The sequence below is a fragment of the Triturus cristatus genome, chromosome 8, assembly GCF_964204655.1.
Source record: "Triturus cristatus chromosome 8, aTriCri1.1, whole genome shotgun sequence".
NCBI classification, from domain to species: Eukaryota; Metazoa; Chordata; class Amphibia; order Caudata; family Salamandridae; genus Triturus; species Triturus cristatus.
The window spans coordinates 1,301,227,668-1,301,250,522 of NC_140591.1; positions in this window are offsets into that span (position 1 = coordinate 1,301,227,668).

Genomic DNA, 22,855 nt, shown 5'->3' on the forward strand with positions numbered 1-22,855 from the left:
TGTCCTGCCTGGGCTTTCACCGATAAGGTAGAATTTATCAGGACATGGGTCTTTGTTCAGATTTTTTCACTGAGTGACTCAAGCTATATCAATATCCATCTTGTAAAAGGCTTCCTTAAACTTCAGAGTTTGTGCCACTACATTGTTTGAGAAGAAAAACACAGTTGACTCATGATATGGCTGACTATTTATGTATTTAGAACAGATTTTCTCCAAATCAATGTAACTGGAAGAAGTACATCTCAATTCATAAATATTATAAAACAGTTTTAAAATGTTAGGATGGTTCTGAATGTATTCCTCCTCATGCATAGGAAAAATGTCCATGGAGGTATAGAGCATAGGGACAATTGAAAAAGCAGATTTCTTTGCACACATTAAATCCCAAAAACCTTTCTTTCGAGAAGATGGCAGTCAAAAAGACAAAACCAGTGGATTTAAAATACATATTTCCTTTTTAAGAGCTATATTCATGAACAATTTGGCCACATCTTGATTTTCCCTGGAAAGAATAGGCATGTGGGGGGTAAGCATTTTTGGATGTTGAGATCCTGGATCATAGAAGTGCCGTCTTGTGGATTTGCCTGAGAGTCTAAACTCTTTACCACAGCTTGTGAACAATTCCAAAATGTGATTTTGCTTACCTCGCCCCACCTCTGAACTTACCCACAACACCCTATGAGTTCAGAGCACACACCCTGTCATGCGTCCAATCCCCTAGCTCCCCAATGGAACTGTAGTCAGTGAAGGTGTGCCAAACCACTCTGGTCGAGGCAGCAATGCTCAGCACTCAAACAGGGGACAGGGGAGTCAAGAGATCATTATGGGAGCAGATCCTGCTTATGGTACCTGTTTACCAGTTCTGGATTTAAAAAAGAAATACTCCAGGAACACATAAATTTGAGGTCAAGATGTGACAGACTAAAGGAAATGGAGTCACAAGGGGCAGCGTTTAAAAAGCAGGACCTGACATTCAAATTACATATTTATTTTTAAAAATCTGCTGCACAAAATTGGCAGCAAGAACATATGAGACAGTAAATCTGTTCTAGATTACTTGATTGGTCACAAAGAGGCTATAAAGTTAAAATATGTTACAGAGTTAAGTCCCCTGTTGCACAGATCAGTGTGTGCCCAGAAAATTCGAGGGGATTGTAATAGTAATAAGATAACTCTAGTAGTTAACATAGTTCTGGGAGAGTTCTGTGATTTGTCCAGCCACAGTTTTGACTCATAAAGTAGCATTCAAGCAATCAATCATGGGTTTATTAAATGCGACTACTCACCCATAGGAGTCTCAAGGCGCTGGAGGGGGTGGGAGGTGCAAGGTCCTGTCGATCAAGGAGGAGTCCTGTCGAAGAACCATGTTTTGAGGCCCTCGTGAAGTTGGGGAGTGATGTTGCCTATCTGAGGTGGAGCAGGCGGGCGTTCCAGGCTCTAGCCACGAGGAAGGAGAAGGAGCGGCCTCCCCATCTGGACTTCCTGGTAGGAGGGACCACGGGGTTTGAGAGCTGGGCTAAAGATAGGGTTCTCTGGGATGCGTGGAATGTGAGTCGGCTGTTCAGGTATGCTGGTCCGGTGTTGTGGAGGGCTTTGTGTACATGGTTGAGGGTATTGAAGGTGATTCTTGCCTTGATGGGGAGCCACTGGAGTATGCACAGGTGCTGAGTGATGTGGCAGTGTCGTGGCAAGTTGAGGATTAGTTTGGCGGTGGCGTTCTGGATGTTTTGAAGTTTGTGGGTGAGGTTTTTGTTGATTAGGCGTAGAGTGTGTTGCCGTAGTCAAGTCTGCTGGTGATGAGGGCGTGTGTGATGGTCTTTCTGTGTTCGGGGGGGGTCCTTTTGAAGGTCTTGCATAGGAAGTGGAGGGTGTGGAAGCAGGAGGATGCAACAAAGTTGATCTGGCGGTCCATTTTGAGTTTGCGGTCCAGGATGATTCCGAGGTTGCGTGCATGGTCCGTGGGGTGTGTGGGCTTCCAAGGGCAGGGGGCCACCAGGTGTCCTTCCAGGCATCGGGGTGTGGACCCATTATGAGTACTTCTGTTTTGTCTATATTGAGTTGCAGACAGCTGCTCTTCATGCATTTGGTGACTGCTTCTATACCTTCTTGAAAGGTGTGCTTGGCTGCGTTGGGTTCATTGGATAGGGAGAGGATGAGTTGAGTGTCGTCTGCGTATGAAACAATGTTGAGTCCGTGGGTTCTGACGATGGGGTCTAGCGGAGCCATGTAGATGTTGAACAAAATGGGGCTAATGGAGGATCCTTGGGGGACACCGTAGGTGGTTGTAGTGGGGTCCCAGAGGAAGGGAGGGAGTCTAACCCGCTGTGTTCTATCAGAGAGGAATGAGCAGATCCAGTCGAGGTCCTTCTCCCGGATCCCTGCATCATGAGGTCTGCGTGTTAGGGTGCTGGTAGAAACTGTGTCGAAGGCCGCTGAAAGGTCAAGGAGGATGAGGGTTAGTGGCTCACCTCTATCCAGGAGGGAATAGAGGTCATCTGTTGCAGTGAGGAGGGCAGTTTCCGTGCTGTGGTTCTTTCTGAAGCCGGATTGGGAGGTGAAAAGGGTGTTGTGCTCTTCGATGAAGGTGGGGAGTTGGCTGTTGATGGCTTTCTCTTATGACTTTCGCTGGGAACTTGAGCATTGAGGTTTAATGTGGCTGCTGCAAAGCACATTTTATAACATGCAAATGATGAATTTGTATTTTATTTAGATAGGAAAGTGGGCTACTGCTTTTGGCTTTAAGATAATTTTCATACTTCTAGTTCATAAATTGTAAGCCTTCTAATATGGCACAATGATCTATTTACCTGCATCAAAGAGCTGCATGCAAACTGTAAATCATGGGTTTAGATCCTTGTTTTTTGTCAGTTTGCTGTTATTCCAAGATTGCAAAGAAGGGTTCCTTTGGGATGTAATAAAGTCTTGTTATTTCACACACTCACAATCACTGGGTTACATTTTATAATCTGACTTTTTGTTCCTACAGCACATTCACTTCTAACTTATAATAGTTACAAGTATGGATGATATATGATTCCTAAACCTTATAACCCCCAATGTCTTATGTACCATTTCCTGTACATTGATTTACACACTTGCATGACTTACTGCACCTTTCTGTGTGATGTGAAGCACTCTAACGCCCTACACTGAGAAGAGCAACCGTATAAAATATTTAAATTAAAAAAGAGCGAGTGAAATTTAAATCAATATTTGTGTAATTATTAGGTTCACTGGAATTATGCAGAAGGGGAGCACCAAACTATGAGGCAGGGTTTACTAAATTATGCAGCAAGAAAAGACAAATTATGCAGCATAATGCAACACATTTTTTAATAGTATTAAATCATTATTTTGTAATTTTAGCAAATGTTAATCTATCTGGGGTAAGATTCCACCTCACTAGTACTAATTTAACGGCCAAGGTGCCGATTCTGATCGGGTAAAAAAAATGCCCGTACGACTCGTATCCGTTTATTTTTACGTACGAATCGTACAAGTCCCGTCCTACCAGTGAAGTACAATTCGTACGTGAAAAATACATACGAATCGTATCGGGAAAAGGTCTACGAGACGTACCCGGACAGTTTTACGTACAAATCGTAAGACTGAAGTCCGAGTGCACAAGTACGATCCGTACCGCCCTTCCGAATACACAAGCGTATGTAAAACGTCCCGTACGTAGCGAACTCCGTACCACTCGTATCCTGGGTAAACTTGTGCCCGGGATATGAATCGTACAGCCCCCCCCTCCGCCCCTCGTATGTCCGCACGTACCCCCATATGTCAGCACCGTACACCCCCGTATGTCAGCACCGTACCCGCCCCATGTCCGCACCGTACCCCAGCCCCGTACTTGGACGCACCATACCACAGCACCGTACCCCAGCCCCGTACTTGTACGCACCGTACCCCAGCACCGTACCTCAGTCCCGTACTTGTATGCACAGTACCCCATCCCCGTACTTGTACTCACCGTACCCCAGCACCATACCCCAGCCTCGTACTTGTACGCACCGTACCCCAGCACCATACCCCAGCACCATACCCCAGCCCCGTACTTGTACACACCGTACCCCAGCACCATACCCCAGCCCTGTACTTGTACGCAGCGTACCCCATCCCTGTACTTGTACTCACCGTACCCCAGCACCGTACCTCAGCCCCGTACTTGTACGCACCGTACCCCATCCCCGTACTTGTACTCACCGTACCCCAGCACCATACCCCAGCCTCGTACTTGTACGCACCGTACCCCAGCACCGTACCCCAGCCCCGTACTTGTACGCACCGTACCCCATCCCGGTACTTGTACACACAGTACCCCAGCACCGTACCCCAGCCCCATACTTGTACGCACCGTACCCCATCCCCGTACTTGTACTAACCGTACCTCAGCACCATACCCCAGCCTCGTACTTGTACGCACCGTACCCCATCCCCGTACTTGTACTCACCGTACCCCAGCACCATACCCCAGCCTCGTACTTGTACGCACCGTACCCCAGCACCGTACCCCAGCCCTGTACTTGTACGCACCGTACCCCATCCCCGTACTTGTATGCACCGTACCCCAGCTCCGTACTTGTATGCACCGTACCCCAGCACCGTACCTCAGCCCCATACTTGTACACACCGTACCCCATCCCTGTACTTGTACGCACCGTACCCCAGCCCCGTACTTGTATGCACCGTACCCCAGCCCCGTCCCCCAGCATCGTGTATGTACGGACCTTACAACAACATTGCGTATGCGAGCACGGTACAACAACAACGCGTATGTACGCACATTACATACGCGAAAACGACTCGTACTGAACCAGGACACTGTAAAACAGCACAAGGAGGGTCAATTCGACTCGCACAACACCACAAAACATGTCTACAGTAGAAACAACATCTAAATGACTGACCTGGCACATCCAAACAGGCAAACAGAGGCCCAAACTCACAACCACCTCTTATAACACACCCACCAAAATTTCAAACTCAGGCACACCCACAAATGGACCAATAAAAAGGGCCCACACACACAAACCATGAGCCTTTGCAACAGACTCACTGCAGCTACAGAGCACACCCCAACAACTGCACCCATACACCTTAACATATACACCTTCACACAAACTCCTTCACACTTACCCCCTCTTCACATTCCCACACACACCTTCACATTCACACCCACACACCCACAGCCATCCACACCCTCACCCCACACCATGCCCACAGACAAGAATCCAAAGTTCACAAGGGAGGAGCTGGACATCCTTGTCAACAAAGTCATCAGAGTCGAGCCACAGCTCTTTGGAACATTGGTCAGACAGACCAGCATAGCCGAAAAAACATGCCTATGGCAGAGGATCGTCGATAGGGTGAATGCTGTTGCGCCCATCAGAAGGACCAACAATGAATGCCATGCCAGGTGGTACGATCTGCGGAGGGCAGTCAAACGCAAAATTAACGAGGACCAAGCCCAGAGCAACATCACTGGAGGTGGGCTGCCCCGCAGACCGGTACATTACCATCCCTGGGAGGAGAAGGTGATGGCCCTGCTTCTGCCGGTGGGAGTACACAGACTTCAAGGACTTCCAGAGCCTGGTGAGTACACAAACAACTCAAGGAACATGGGGGGAATGGCATCCACACCCCAAATACACCAAAATGCACGCAACTACCCCCAAGCCCTCACCTGACACAGCCACACTCAAAAACAACGCTCATGCCACTAACATGTGTATGCCCCATTCACAAAGCAAGGCCATGCCATGTCCCAGGCTACACGAGGCACTAACCCAAGACTGGATGTCCGGGATGCTGGGAGGGTGGGGCTCACAAAACACATTGTTCAACTCTGAATCAGACACCATTACCCTCAACCCATATGGCCCAGGTACATACCCATGCACCATGCTCAATGCACAGGGACTGGCTAAGTACTGACAAAGTAGCTGACACTTGGCCCTGCTGTAGGCAGCACAAGGCCCTCCTGTGACCACTGCAAACTCAAACACCAACACAACAAGCTCAGATATCTAGGACAGGAACTCACACTCACTGTCATGGCAGCATGCTCCATAGGGGGACAGATACATCACCTGGGAGACCCACTGCCAAATCACACTACACCCACCAGCAGGCCTTGTCACACACACTCCTTACACAAGCACACACCCCCGGGGCAGGCAATGGATTTACCCACTCTCACAATGGACATGTGACACAACAAGATCAATCCATAGCCAAAGAAGCATCCAAGCCAAAAATCTACATGTCAAACACTCAGGAGAGCATATCAATCTGTCCCCCGCAACACACCCATCCACAAGTGAACATTGAGGAGAATGCTAGGCACATACAACTACCTGGAGGAAATGTGCCAACTTGAATATGTATGAAACATGGATGTCGCATGAAACAGCATTAACATTGTCTCTCTCTCTCACACACAGGGCGACGTGATGGACCGCCCCCCAACAATGGGGGGGAAGAATCACAGTCCCAGGCTCGGGAGGAACCTGAGCCCACCAGCAGCGACGCCTCTCAACACTCCGCGGATGACCCCAACCCACCTGGACCCTCTGGTGTCCAAACCCCTGCAGCACCTGCTTCAGGAACATCTGTGCCAACCACCCCCCCCATTCCTGCCACATCCCAGGAGACACCAAGGAGCCCTGCCCGCACTGAACAACTGAGCCTGTCTGACCTGGAGGGACAAGGTTCGCCAGGCACCCAGGAGGAGGCAGACAACACCGCAACTGCCATCCCTCAGGGGTCCCGTAGACCCGATGTGCCCACAACGGCAGCCCAGGCTCGTGTGGGCTGGGGTGGTGGGAGTGGAGGCAGGCGGAGGCGAGAACCTGACCAGCCAGCTGATGGGTCCGGTATTTCACACATACGCAACATCATGGACGCATACCAGCATGACACCAGGGCCATCAGCCAGGTAGTGGAGACCCTCACAGAGATTAAGAACCAGCAGGCCGAGCAACACACCAGTCAACAAGAACACCAAGGACGGATGGAGGCAAGACTGGCTGAGCTCCTGGCGGTGCAAACGGACATAAGACGTTCACTCCGTCGGATCGCCGACAACATGGGCAACCATCCCTGTGCCACCAGGCAAAGACCACCACCAGCCACAGGGAGGGAGGAGGAGGAGGATTCGTCCGACGGAGCGTCCCAAGCATTGTCAAGGCCTGCATATGAGGGCCCCCCGAGGAAGAGGGGTCGTCCACGGAAAAGACTGTGAGAGGCAGCGGACCATCCACATCTCCCAGGTCACCTGGCCTGGCACCTGGCCTTCATGCGCAACAGCATCACCTCATTCACTGACATTCTCTGCCACATGGACTTGCTGGTCACAGTCTGACCAATGATGACAAACACTGTGGTCTGGACTCTGATGACTTCAAATGCCAAGGATCCCATCTCCCCCTGTGAACTTTGGATTCTAGGCACACTGTATAGCACCTATTTGTTCCCACAAAACACACCCCCACCGATAATAAAACTAAATTTCTTTAAATAGATCTTGCAGTCATTTTACATGAGTCCACAACATACGTGTGGGGAAATGTCAAACTATTCCTGAGTGTTGAACTAACTCCAGCAATCCATACCCTGGGATCTGAGTCCGGTACAGGACACACATGGGTCACAATGTATCATCCAATACAGACATGGAGCACAATACTCACCTGTGATGGCCTCAAGCTGCTGAGGGAGGGCTTGCAATACTGTGCGGACAGACCAATTTGGAAGAGTATCATTAAGGCGTAGAGGTCATGGCTCATGTGGAGGTTCCTGGGGAGGGAGTCCCAGGTATATTTGGCCAGGTGGGAGAACTATCTCCTGCATGCTGAAGTTCGTTGGATGTGAAGAATGGTGGCCAATGCAAGGTTGGATGCACGGAGTTGGCCCAACGGGGTCTTGGATGACAGACGTCCAAGGATGGTTTTGGGTCTGGGGTTGTGGACTGCCTCCTGAGTGTGGGTGAGGAGTGTGAAGGTCATCCTGCAGCACACAGTGATCCATTGCAGCTATCTCAGGTGGATGTTGATGTGGCTGGGGCATGGGATGTTGAAGCTGAGGTGTGCAGATGCACCCTGGATGTGGACAAGATTTCCGGGAGTTTGGCTGTACTTGCTCCGTAGAGGGCGGGGCTGTAGTTGACACGGCTGGTGTCGTGGACCTGGGGGACGGTCTGTGTTGCCTTGGAGTGGATCTATCTGTGGATCATGTGCATCATGCGGAGGCTGTTGCAGCATGAGGTACAGATGCTGGTGAGTTGCATGGCAATTGTGAGCGACAAGTCCATGATGCACACCATCTTGCGTGCGTGGCCACCGGGTGCTGGTGCAGTGCCCTGGCAGGTGGGACACAAGGAGTTGACCCAGCTGTAAGGGGACAATCCTCAGATGATTACCTCAGTCCTGGCCAAGTCCAGCCTCAGGTGGCTGATGTTCAGCCATTCATCAACGGACCTCATGCCTTCTTGAAGGTTGGAACTGGCAATGGCTGTGTCTTTGGTGAGGGTGAGGAGCAGCTGGCTGTCAATGGCATACGAGATGATGATGAAGTTGTGTGCGCATGTGATGGTGGAGAGGGGGGTCATGGACACATTGAAGATTGACACGCTGAGAGATGAGCCCTGGGCCATGTGCCAGATGACGCCACTGTACTACATGCTTAAGGCTTGAGTCCCACTCCCATGGCCTTGCTGGAGAGCTACTTGGTGATTTCATCCTGGTCCATCCCCTGGATACCAGTGTTGGAGATGTGTGAGCTGACAGTGTGTGAGCACATCGTGTATAATGCTGTGGAGAGGTCAAGGGGGGTGGCCTCACCATTGTTGAGCAGGGCAAAGTTGTCGGTGTTGGTGGCAATGATGACGGTTGCAGTGGGGTGATTACTGTAGAAGATGGTCTTGTGCAGGTTGCCTGGAGCTCTTTGCGTGGAGGAAGTTTGTCAGTTGCTCGTTGACTGTCTTCCTGATGACATTTGCTGGCTAGGGAAGCACGGTGATGTTCCTTGAGAGCCTGCGTTCCTGCCGTCTGTTGTCTAAGAAGGCCCTGGGTCACTGCATGCCTCTATCTACCATGGAATGTTGCAAACTCCAATGATACATACATGACATGCTGGACGGGGGCTACAAGGATGGGGAATGATGTGGTTGAGATGTTGTGTGGGAAGGGGCCTGATGGAGATCCCCAGTGGATGTTGCACATGAGCCGGGTGTTGTATCTCCTGATGATGGAAGTGCTAAACCTGAGGGGGGTTGCTCCCGCGTATAATAGTGCATTCTGTCTCTGTGTGCCAAGGCTTGCGTGTATGTCCATGAGCTTGCAGTGGTAGAAAGTTGCAAGGGATTGGCTCAGCCTTGCAAGGGTGGGCTGTCTCTTGGATGGAGAGCTGATGTCAGTGCACTCACAATGCTGATGAGCTCCTTGATGTCGTGCGCTTTTTTGGCCTCAGCACCATCTGAAGGATCTCCAATTGTCCTTGCTGATGACATGGTGATGGCTGTGTGTGCCGTTTTCCAGGGTTGTAAGGCCACTGATGGTTATTTGTGTTGCAAGCTGTGCACAAGAGTCCTGCTAGACATGTATGAGTCCAGTAGGTCTGCCTCATCCCAGGTGGCTTAATTGTTGATGTGCGTCACAGGAAAGTCCGTCAACGTGGCTAGATTGTTGGATCAGTTGCTGATCCAGTGTGTGAGGTTGCAGGGTGTGGCAGTGGTGTTGGTTCCAGTGTTCCACACAGCATGTCTGTGTTGACTTACATCAAGCATCTTTGGGGGATTGGTAGTGGGGTGTGTGGCAGTGTGTTGCTTGTCGGAGACGTGGATGCTAATGTGGATGGACCAATGACGGATGCTGGTGTGGTTCTCGTCCAGCCAGAAGTTCCTGGCCCACAGCCACATGTATCCTGTGGATGTGAGGGCGTGCGTGAAGATGGACGTGTTGATGGCTTTGCGGAATTGTGGATGTAGGCCTGGAGATCTATAGATGAGTGTTACTCTGAGGGTTTGCAGGGGGTTTGTGCCAAACCGGATTTGTGACCCTGAGTGCGTCCAGGTCACTGTCATGAAGGTGATGTGTGGGCCTGTTGTGTTGAGGAGGTAACAGAGTCCAATGGCGTGCTGTTGGACGGAGCCGGTGTGGAGTAGGAGGGACATGACCTGATTGGCATGACAGGGCCTGGAAGGCGGGGCAGCGCTGTGTAGGCAGTTGGAGTTGCACACTCAGCATGCAAAGGTATCATGTGTGCGCTTAGGGTATGCCTGAGAGCATACGGTTGATTTTCGGTTGGACATTGCTTGGAGGGTGGCTGCAACATGAGACTGTTGTGTGATGTGGGTCATGCAAGGACATGAGGGTCGTGCAATGTGCACGTTGCATGCGCTGACAGTCCAGCCTTTGGCACCGCGTGGCCTCAACAGTGGCACAGACAAGTTGATGACAGCCTAATGAATGGATGGAGGGAGGAAGGGAGGAGCATCTTGGAGGCGTGTGGGTTGCAGAATCCGGGAACTTGGCGGGCCCTTGCCGCAGGGGCCGCAGCAGCAGGCGGCATGTACTGGAAACTAGGCCGAAAGTAGCACACAAAGACAAGGATGTTAGAAAGGACAACTGCAACAGGCGTATGTAAAGGAAGGAGTGTCCGGTTACCCATGGCACACCCAGAGAAAATGGATGCACAATCACCAAAGATGACTGACACAGGATCAGGAAACAGAAGGCCGAGCTGCGCACAGGAGACACACCCTCAGCAGGCGTTGACGGCCCGTCGTGGGGACCAACATGCCCAAATACATACACAACAATGGACTTCATGCACAATAGCGATTCTAACCCATGAAGAAATGCATGCATGTAGCCAAACTACACAAAGACTCATATGCACAATCTTTGACAACTATGCCAGAGATGCCGCATGCAAAGTGGCAAGAGACCTGCATTGACAGAGATGAGGCACCTTGGAGGGCGAGGAACACCTTTATTACTCAAACTCACACTAAGGGAAATGCATCAATATGAACAGACTCACAGGTCAATTGACTGAACATGTGGGACATACGCTGGACACCCCCTTCACAACACGGATGCTGTAAATCCAAATGAACTGGCACACAAGTTAAGGGGATGAGCCAAACACCTCCTGCTGCACACGGAGAGGCGGCAATTCCCCATTGAGCCTGTTATGGGGATGTCCCACACTATGCCCACCCGTAGCATCCCGTATGTTTCAGAGGGAAGTTTTACAGACATTGATGCCTTCACCAGAATCCAAAATCCATTACAGATGACTGTCACGAAGGGTGACTATCAATTCATGGGAGTCATGCTACATGTTATGTGCCCCATGGTGAGTCGACATGTATGCATGGTAACACAACATGCACAGAAGCAGTCCCCACACATTCCAAACACGTACCACCCCCAAAATGCCTTGCGGCAATTCTTATCCAAAATGACATTTTCCCATGTCCGTGCATGGAATGCTGATTCAGCACACGTTGCAATACTCATGAGGAATAGCAGGAGGACAACGATGACACGAGCAGACAACATGCACAAGAACCTGTGGATGACAGACACACAAAAAGTCAGCGCAAAGATTTGTCTCAGCAAACATGGTCATTTACTAAACATGAACAATGTTGTCCCCATGCTAATTTAAAAGAAAGTGTCTCTGCTAAAATGTGTGGAATGACATCATCACTCGAGTGACACATCAGAACACACATCTAAGTCACTTTGCATACAGTCAGCTGGACACAAACATTGCAACACATGCCACCCAAGGCTACAAGCGTGCACACTCAGACCCAGTGACTCACCATTATGAGAAGAAGTTGCGTATGAGCTGACTCCGGATATCCTTCTCCTCCTCCTCCTCCTCCTCACTTGCCTCGTGACCAAGCCCTTCATCCTCCACGGGTGGATGTTCCTGCTCATCCTGCTCCAGGATGAGTGGCACTGCCTTCTCCACTGCCATGTTGTGCAGCATGCAGCACACAAGGAAGATTATGCAGACCTTCGCCGGTGCATATGGGAGGGACCACCTGTCTTGTGAAGGCACCAGAATCGGCTCTTCAGGAGGCCAAACGTCCTCTCAATCACTCGCCTGGTCTGCCCGTGTGCATTGTTGTACCAGTGATCTGCAGCTGATCTTGGGTTGCGGAGAGGTGTCATCAGCCATGGCATGTTGGGATAGCCAGAGTCCCCTACATGGAAACATCATGTAAATAAGTGGGTCAGGCGATGCCGTAAGAGCCAAATATACCACCACACACAGGACAAACAGAGTATACCCACCAACAAGACATGCTCATTCATTGTGCAGCCGCAGCATCATTTGTGGCACCCTGCTATACCTCATGATGTAGGCATCGTGTGCTGACCCTGGAAAACGTGCACAGACATGGGAAATCAGCATGTTAGCAAGACACACCACAAGGGCATTTATAGAGTGGTAATGTTCACGGTTGCGATAGGCTACCTCCTGTGCCTGTGGTGCTACCAAAGCCACATGTGTCCCATCAATGGAACCAATTACATGGGACATCCCTCCCAGGGCATAGAAATCATCCTTGACCCCTGTCAACTCCTCAGGAGTAGGAAAATGGAAGAATTCATCAAGCTGCTCCAACATGGCTGCCAAAACATCACGCAGGACACGGCTGAACATTGTCTGTGACATGCAACCAACATCAGCTATGGTGAATTGAAACGTACCTGTGGCAAAAAAATGTAGGGCTGCCATCACCTTCATCTTGGGGGTCAGCGCAGTAGGATACCTGTGTCGCAGTTGGAGGTGTGGTACCAGCTTGTCGGTCAAGTCCTCAATCAACTGTTGAGTGAATCTGCAACGTCGGATGCAGGTACGTTCCCTCATGGCACCCAAGTCAGGCATTGGTTTGGGGACAGGCGGTGCCCTGCAGAAAATTGTATTGCATAACGAAGATTTAGAGCATACCAACATCAATGTCAATGAACAGAGCACATGCTAAACTGCTACTACACATCAGATAAATACAGAGTCTGGTCTGTGCAATACATCCAGGACACGTATGCCAGCTTGGTGATACTCCTACAAAAAGCCAGATACACCCGTTGATTGGCTAATCTACATGACATGCCCTGAAACGACCTGGGGGCCAGTCTGAGTGAACAGCTAGAGACATCACAGGAGTGACATACATCCACATAGCTGCATTTAAAGGATGTCATCTCATACAGACAGCTGACAGCAAGCTAGACTCACTGGTCACATGGAATGACAAATGTCCAGATCAAACACATTGCATTGAAGGGGTACACGTGAAAACAGAAAACAGACATTGAGATGACGCAGATATGTCCTCATGTGAAAATATGATGTCCGATGCGTACAGACCCTGCTTACGTGGGAATCCACATGTGGCATGGTGGGCCACACATCAATTGTGCAACTACATGAGAAGACATGTGCAATATCACTGCCTTACACACCTAGGCCCTGCACATGAAAGTATGCAATGACAATGACTTGATGTACAGCCTTGTGCGAGTTGGAGACCTCCATTCCTTTTGTGTGCGCCTCCTATCACCAGTGTAAGCATGTGAAACGCCCCGTACACACGCTCTGAGAGCGTGTGTACGTCCCGTACCACGCATACTCCAACGGCACCACTACAATAGTGATACGCACCGTATGCACACATCCATTGCGTGGGTATGGCCCGTATCACTATAGTAGTGGTGCCGTAGGAGTACGCGTGGTACGGACCGTACACACGCTCTCAGAGCGGGTGTACGGTCCGTACCACTATAGTAGTGGTGCCATAGGAGTACGCGTGGTACCGACCGTACACGCGCTCTCAGAACGGGTGTACGGTCTGTACCACTATAGTAGTGGTGTCTTAGGAGTACGCGTGGTACGGACTGTACACACGCTCTCAGAGCGGGTGTACGGTCCGTACCACGCATACCCCTACAGCACCACTACAATAGTGATACGCACCATACCCACGCTATGGATGTGTGAGTACGGTGCGTATCACTATAGTAGTGGTGCCGTACGTGTACGGGTACGTGTACGTGTGAAACGCACCGTACATGTTTTTTGGATTCTAAAATTACATAGGGGACAAGTATTAGGCCCAAAATGCATGCTGGTTGTCATGGATACAGAGATTTCAGTTGCAATGTGGCCATCATGTGGGCTTGAAAAGTCAGTTAGGCCAAAAATTACAATGTTGCAAAGTGGTGTTTGCCTTGCTCTGATGCTCAAAATTTGAACCATGCAAATTCATGTCATTGGGGTAAGTTTAAAGGGATTGGAGGAAACGTAGGATGCAAATGAGTCTGACCAATCACTCTGTATTCCTGTAAATGAAAGCCCACAGCAAGACAGATATAAGTCAGACAGAACCCAACTTGCCTGCACAACTTTCCTGTCGACCACACTGCTGCTGTCTGTGCTTCCTCTGGCACCATGTCGCGGACTGTGGAAAGGGCCCAGCCATTCACACTTGAGGAGAATGAGGCATTGCTGGATGTCCTCCTCCCACAGTACCCCAGACTGTATGGGAGACCTGGGGAGCAGGTGAGTGCTGACTCCACTAACTTTGACTGTGCACCTTTTTTGTGACTGTCACTTCTGGCATTGTGTCCAGGTGTGACAGACATGCAATGTTGTTTAGAGTGGGTCCCGGGGGGGGAGGCTTATGTCTGTCATGCAGAGCATCATGTATTTCCTGTGTGCACTCCTCACTTGCATTGTGCTTACTCTAACATTCACTGCATGGTGCATGACACATTCAGCCTGGCAAATCCTTGGTGGCATTTTTTGGCTATTGTCCTGAGGTGATTCAGTGGTCCCCCCGGTGTGACAGGTGACTGTACCCACAGATGTGTATGAGTTGAGTGGACCTGTGGTGAGAGTGTCAAAGTGATGTGTACACCCTCCTGGATATTGATGTGTGTGAATGTTCCTTGTCATGTGGGTGAGTGTCTATGTGAAGTGTTGCACCACAGCTGCATGGAGGAGGCAACAGCTCTACCCATCTGATGTGAGAAGTAAGCCGTGCTGTGTGTCTGACTTGCTGAGCTAGCCTGACACCTGTGACACCCCACAGGCAAGTGGCACATGTGCAGAGTGAGGTTTGTATCCGCTGTTGCCAATGGCAGGTGATTGATCTGTGCCTGTGTGTGTCTGTGTACTCTGCTGAGGTTGCGTCAGTGGCCTGGGGCATGTAACTGCTTTGAGGTGCTGTCCATCAGCCTGGTGTTGCATGTGATGCACAGTGTGTGCCATGATCAGGGAGTGTGTCGCACCCCTCCTGCCACCTGTGCACTTTCAATGCCATGTAGTGCATTGGGGCTTCCACAGAGGCCAATGTCCATATGAGAAAGAAGGAATTCCTTGCCACCATCCTATGCCCTGTTCAACATATCAAAGATGTTCAACTGTGTGTCTCTGTGACATGGAGCAGGTGTAGTGATGTTCTCTCACTTTGTCATCCTCACAGGTAACTGCCTATGAGAAGGGGGTCATCTGGAAGCGGATCGTCAGGGCCGTGAGATCGGCGGGGGATTGCAGTTGGCGCCTAGCCCAAGTCAGAAAACGGTGGCAGGACATCCGGTGCTGGACCCGGCGGATCGCCCGGGTCCAGCTGGGGCTCTCACCTCCATGCCCCCACGGCAGGCACGATGCCTGACCCCCCACATGACGCGTGCCCTGGCGGTGGTCTTCCCTGACCTGGATAGGCATTACAGGAGGGACAGCAGCAAGGAGGGGGTAGGTACACGTCTGTTTATTGTGTTGTGTGTCACCAGCTTTTGGAAGTGCTCTGTAGCCTGGATACACTGCCAGGGTTTATATGTGCAGTGCATATTCTGTTCCCCAAAGTCAACTGGCGCTCTTATTCATCCCTTCCCCTCCTTGACATGTGCCCCCTGGTCTGTGTGTAATCACAATTGCACATGGTCATCTAGGCTGCCAGTTAATCCAAGTGCACATTGCTTTATGCATCATGTGTGAGAGTGGTCTGTGACATGTGTTGGTACCTTGCCTGTGCCCTGTCCCGTTCACTCTGTTGGGGGGCCATTTTTTTTGGCACTGATGATGAGCCTCAACATAGGAGTGTGAGGTTTCAAATGGACACACTTGCAGCATACATGACCAATGTTGTGGCCTCAGACATGATGTGCATGAGTGGGAGATATGCATAGTGCCAGGACGGTTGCTCATGTTACAGTCAGATCATTCCAGGAACAAGGAGCAGTGTGCCCACTACAGTCCCTGAGACACCCTTGCCTCGTAATCATGTGTGTCATCCAACACTGTGCCCATTCTCTGTGTGTTCAGCATAGGTTGGCCTCTGTGTCATTTTTCCCTGGCCTCATTTGTATTTATCCAAAGTGTGCTACATGTGTCCACTGGACAGGGAGACCCCATTTGGCTTGTGCATACTCACACTGGGCAGTTCCTGTGTGTCTATTCACAACTATCTGTTGATGGTTGTTTGTCACAAATATGTGTTGCCAGCCTCACAAGGTGATGTGGAGTACATTTGGGAATTCTTGCTGCACATTTTTGTAAACCCTGATTAAGAGGTGTCACTTCTTGATCTGTCTCAATCACATTGTCTCAGGTATGGGGGGTTTGTGCGGGCGAAACATACATGGCAAAACCTTATGTCTCCTTGCCAGGTCTGACCTGTGTGTGATAATTGGCTGGAGAGAGACTCAACGTGCAGTGACCCATTCATGTTGTGCAGGGTTTAATGTTTGTGCTTTGCAGCATGTGTCAATTGTTTAAATACATGATTCCTGCTCATACATTTTTTGCACCAGTGTGTGGTCCAGATGCTACGTAGTTTGGTCTTTGTGTGCTGACATCTGTGTGGACATTCTGGCTTGCCATGAGGGTGTCTCTTCAGTGCAGGTATGCCTTTTTACAACACAATTGCAGGCCCATTAGCTTATGCATTGTCCTGGGTTTGGACATGTGTGCCACTCCACATGACAGGCAGTGGGTCAGATGTGTTGCCAAGTGTGTCATCAGGTAACGGATGGGCATGTGACAACTGACATAATTCAAGTTGTTAGTCAAAAAGTATTGTACCTTGGCACTCACAACACTTGTCAACAGGTCTTCATGTTTTCTATGCTTTAGTTTGATGTTTTGTTGTTAAGTACAATAATGTGCCTGCATGACAGATGTCTCCCAAGGAAGTGCACAACAATCCACCTTTACACTTTCAGGGAACACGTTGGCACATTTTAGAAGAAGCCACTGTTCTAATAAGACTGTTTTGCAGATTATACATATACATGTTCCCACAGGGTTGTGGAATTTGGGTAAGTCCTTGGTTGTTGGTGATACCAACTTACAAGTGTCAAGTCATCAAGACCTCCGTGGGCCAATGTATATGTACTTTCTGCAACACCATTTCTTTCGGACAGTGGCTTCTTTAAATAAGGCTGCCAGCTTCTTCAATGACTGGGTAAATGTCGTTTTGTGTGCACCTCCTTGTGAGACATCTTTTATACAGGCACATGTGTGTTCTGTTCACAAAATGGCACATTCCCACATTCTAAACATGTCGATTGTGTAAAGTATTGTTATTCCCAAGGGACAAAAAGTTTTTGGGTTTTGTGTTCAAAAGTACTTATAGGTCTCTGAATGTGGGGACACCTTAAGTATTGAGGTCTGTTAGTTTGCCTTGGGTGCACCACTCCTGTTTATTTCAGGGTAAACAAGAGGTGGCATTACTTCATTGTATTGCTGTGCTCACCTGTTCCCAGACCCTAGCTTCTCAGTATATTTCTCATTCAAGTTTTGGGCTGGGGTGTCCTATTTACCCTTGTGTCCAAGTGGCATGGTGGGTGTACCAACTGGGGAGTACAGGGCTTACATATGTGCGGCGTAATCTAGCTGTTACTCATGATGCATTGCCTGATATTCACTGTGACCTATTGGTTTTGTACTCATGTGTCAGATGTAAACAGGTGACTGATGTTTTTCTGTATCTTCACCTTGCCCACAGCATCATCATTGGAAACCGAGGGAGACACCTTCACGGATCTGGAGAAGGGACCCAGCACCAGTGCCACCAGTGCTGGCGAGTCTGCGGGAGCCAGTGGCACGGAGGGCGAGGGTAGTCAGTCGGAGGACCTGTCTGGTGGCGAGCCCAACTACGACGCAGACGGGTCCGAGGCTGACCTCATCGAGGGGGCAGAGGCTGCTACAACACCTGGCAGCAGCCCAACATCTGTCCCCGCTTCCTCCATTCCCATCACCGCCCTCCCAGTTGCTCCGGTCCCTTCTGTCCGTGCAGAGCACCACCATGTCTCCTTCGTGCCAGGCACCACACCCCCTGCCCCTGTCACCCCTGCTGCCCTCAGTGCAGAGTCTGTGGACATACAGCAGCAGTTGCAGGTTGGGCAGTCATTGATGCTGCATGTCCTCCATGGCCACACCACACTGCTGACACAGATGGTGTCGTTCATGGAGGGCGGGTCAGCAACGATGTCTGACCAACGGAGGTTTCTGCAGTCCATGGACTCTTCCCTGACGGCAGCAGTGACACTCCTGCAGTGCTGTGTCCCCCCCTACCCCAGCCCCATCCACACTTCCCTCTGCCATACCTGTCCCATGCACACCCAGACATTCCCAAGCACGCACCCCACCAGACACAGGCAGCACACCACCAAGTAAGGGCAAGCGCACACCTCCTGGCACGCACACTCAGGGGGATGTAGTCACCCCCACTGGGTCTGGGGCAAAAAGACATAAACGCAGCCACAGTCTGAGTCCGCAGGCCTCACAACCCAGTCCCTCCAAAAGCACTCCCCTTGGCTCCCCTGCCAAATTGTCACCCAAAGAGGTCTACATGGCTGAGCGGGACCTCATCCCCACTGTGACACCACCCCGCAAGCGGGCGAGGAAGTCCCCGGGCTGGGGAGTTGAGTCCACCCCCATGTCCACCCCCTCCCCCAAGAGCACTGCACCCCATCCCTCGGCCCCCCCCTCCGTTGGCCCTGGGGTCTATTCCGGTGCAGGGGTTACTCTGGACGCCCTGGCAGAAGTGTGCAGCACCGTGCTCACCTCCACCTTCGGCGCTGCCTCACCCCCTGTGGTGGAGACATCCACCCCTGCACCCACCACACCTACCCTTCCCCCTCCTGTCCCTGAGGTGCCTGGTCCTTCCCCACATGATGCCCCCCCGGTCGACGAACCTGAGGGTTCCACTGTGCAGGCAAGCTAGGGGAGACGCGTGCCCATGTGTCCCCCCAAGGACTTCTATTATGGACTGGCCATTGGCCTTTGTATATAGTGTTATTTATACATTTTTTATTTATGCTGAATAAAGCATTTTATTTTTACTTTGAACACTATTGCATTTCAGGTAATGATGTTGGTGCTGAGGCTCCAGGAGTTGGTGTTGTGGTAATTAGGGGTGGGCGGAATTTGCGTAATCGCGTTACGCAAATCTCCGCGAAACGGTAAAAAATCTCCGCGAACACGCAGAAATTCCGCGAACACGCGGAATTGCTTGTTCGCGATACTTTTTGCCTGTTCGCGATCGCTGTTTGCGTGCTCGGGGTGAAATATCTCGCGAACACGCATATTGAGAACGCGAACAAGCAAAAAATTTCGCGAAGTCGCGGAACGCTGATTTTTGGGCAATTTCGCGTTCTCCGCGGAACGCGAAATTACCCAAATTCCGCGAACGGAACGGAATTTACCACCCAGGCCTAGTGGTAATGTGTTATGGTTCTGAGAAATGTTCTAGTCTGATGGTCATGAGGTGGACCATGGTATCTGCGTGCCATCACAAGGTCTCTGCAAAAAATCATTGGTAGTGTGTGTTATTTTGGTTTTCAGACATTGTCCCAAGGAGTGTTCCTTCCTCTGTGGCACCTGACATCTTCCCTGCAAAGAGTTGCACACTAGTTGTGCTGACCTGTGTCTACATTTCCTTTGTTGGTGACGGATCCCTTCAACTATGGCCATGCCTGCTCAGCAATGTCTCCGGATGCATCGTCTGTGCCATCCTTGCTAGTCACTGTACTTGTGTATTGAGTATGTTGAAATGCCTTCATGGAGAAATTCTCCCTTTTCAGCACTATGCATGTGTGTAATCCCGGCCTAGCACACATATGGTACTTGTGCTGCAGGGTATTTGGGCACATGACTCACAATTGTGAGCATTGTATCTGTGGGAACTCAACCCTATTCCTTCCATGAGAGACAACATCTTGGTGGCTGGCCCAGCACCTGTACATTCCTATCAGTCCTGGGATGTGCGTGACAGTGTGTGTTCCCTTTGGCTCTCTTAGTTTAATAGGCAGTGACATGACTATACAGTCTTGTGGCATGATCTCAGTGTGTGTATTGTGAAACAAAAAAGCTCAGCACACTTGTAAAGGTTGCATATTGATAATTCACAATAAAGGTGTTGACAGCACAATTCTTGTTTCAGAAAGAAGTTGATATGTTCTGTTGATATGATGTTAAGTCTTTTATTCACAAACAAGCAATTTTTTGCAACCCCCAACGCGTTTCGTCCACAATCGGACTTCTTCAGGGCTCACAGTATAATTTTCATTCCTTTAGTAACCAAGTGTCTATTTCTAAGTATTTTTAGACCACTTTATTTAAGAACGAGTTGTCCAGACATAGTGCATCTATAGTTTCCAAAAGATTAGTCGTGTGTCGTAGGTAGTCTGCACTCGTCTTTACGCTGTCATCCGGATCGAAAAAGAGTGTGTGTATTGTGCTGCATCCGCCAGGGGTGGGTATGCATGTGTTATTTGTCCTCACACCCACATGTGGTGTGTCATGCAGTGAGGGAAAGACAGCCATCCTCCTGGGAGTGGGACACTGCTGTCAGTGATGTGTTGTTATGGCACTATCATCATAGTCCAAAGTTAGGGAAGCGTACATACACCCATGGAGTTGTGGTCATCTGATAATGATGTACACCCCCCATGTCTCTGTCCACTGCTGGGAGTCCTCTGCAACCACCCCTCATATTGCAGCCCACTACTGGGAGTCATATACACCCACCCCTCACATGTCTGTCCACTGCTGGTAGTGATATGCCCCCACCACCATGTCTCTGTCCACTGCTGGTAGTGATGTGCACCCACCCACATATGTCTGTCCACTGCTGGGAGTCCTCTGCACCCACCCCTCATATTGCAGGCCACTGCTGGGAGTCATATACACCCACCCCTCACATGTCTGTCCACTGCTGGGAGTCCTCTCTGCACCCACCCCTCATATTGCAGGCCACTGCTGGGAGTCATATACAACCACCCCTCACATGTCTGTCCACTGCTGGGAGTCCTCTGCACCCACCCCTCATATTGCAGGTCACTGCTGGGAGTCATATACAACCACCCCTCACATGTCTGTCCACTGCTGGGAGTCCTCTGCACCCACCCCTCATATTGCAGGCCACTGCTGGGAGTCATATACACCCACCCATATATGTCTGTCCACTGCTGGTAGTGATATGCACCCACCCCCATGTCTCTGTCCACTGCTGGTAGTGATGTGCACCCATCCTCATATGTCTGTCCACTGCTGGGAGTCCTCTGCACCCACCCCTCATATTGCAGCCCACTGCTGGGAGTCATATACACCCACCCCACACATGTGTGTCCACTGCTGGTAGTGATATGCACCCACCACCATGTCTCTCTCCACTGCTGGGAGTCCTCTGCACCCACCCACATATGTCTGTCCACTGCTGGTAGTGATATGCACCCACACCCATGTCTCTGTCCACTGGTGGTAGTGATATGCACCCACCCACATATGTCTGTCCACTGCTGGGAGTCCTCTGCACCCACCCCACATATTGCAGGCCACTGCTGGGAGTCATATACACCCACCCCTCACATGTCTGTCCACTGCTGAGAGTCCTCTCTGTACCCACCCCTCATATTGCAGGCCACTGCTGGGAGTCATATACAACCACCCCCCACATGTCTGTCCACTGCTGGGAGTCCTCTGCACCCACCCCTCATATTGCAGGCCACTGCTGGGAGTCATATACAACCACCCCTCACATGTCTATCCACTGCTGGGAGTCCTCTGCACCCAACCCTCATATTGCAGGCCACTGCTGGGAGTCATATACACCCACCCATATATGTCTGTCCACTGCTGGTAGTGATTTGCACCCACCACCATGTCTCTGTCCACTGCTGGTAGTGACGTGCACCCACCCACATATGTCTGTCCACTGCTGGGAGTCCTCTGCACCCACCCCTCATATTGCAGCCCACTGCTGGGAGTCATATACACCCACCCATATATGTCTGTCCACTGCTGGTAGTGATATGCACCCACCCCCATGTCTCTGTCCACTGCTGGTAGTGATGTGCACCCACCCACATATGTCTGTCCACTGCTGGTAGTGATATGTACCCACCACCATGTCTCTCTCCACTGCTGGGAGTCCTTTGCACCCACCCACATATGTCTGTCCACTGCTGGTAGCGATATGCACCCACACCCATGTCTCTGTCCACTGCTGGTAGTGATATGCACCCACCCACATATGTCTGTCCACTGCTGGGAGTCCTCTGCACCCACCCCTCATATTGCAGGCCACTGCTGGGAGTCATATACACCCACCCCTCACATGTCTGGCCACTGCTGGGAGTCCTCTGCACCCACGCCTCATATTGCAGGCCACTGCTGGGAGTCATATACACCCACCCATATATGTCTGTCCACTGCTGGTAGTGATATGCACCCACCCCATGTCTCTTTCCACTGCTGGTAGTGATGTGCACCCACCCACATAAGTCTGTCCACTGCTGGGAGTCCTCTGCACCCACCC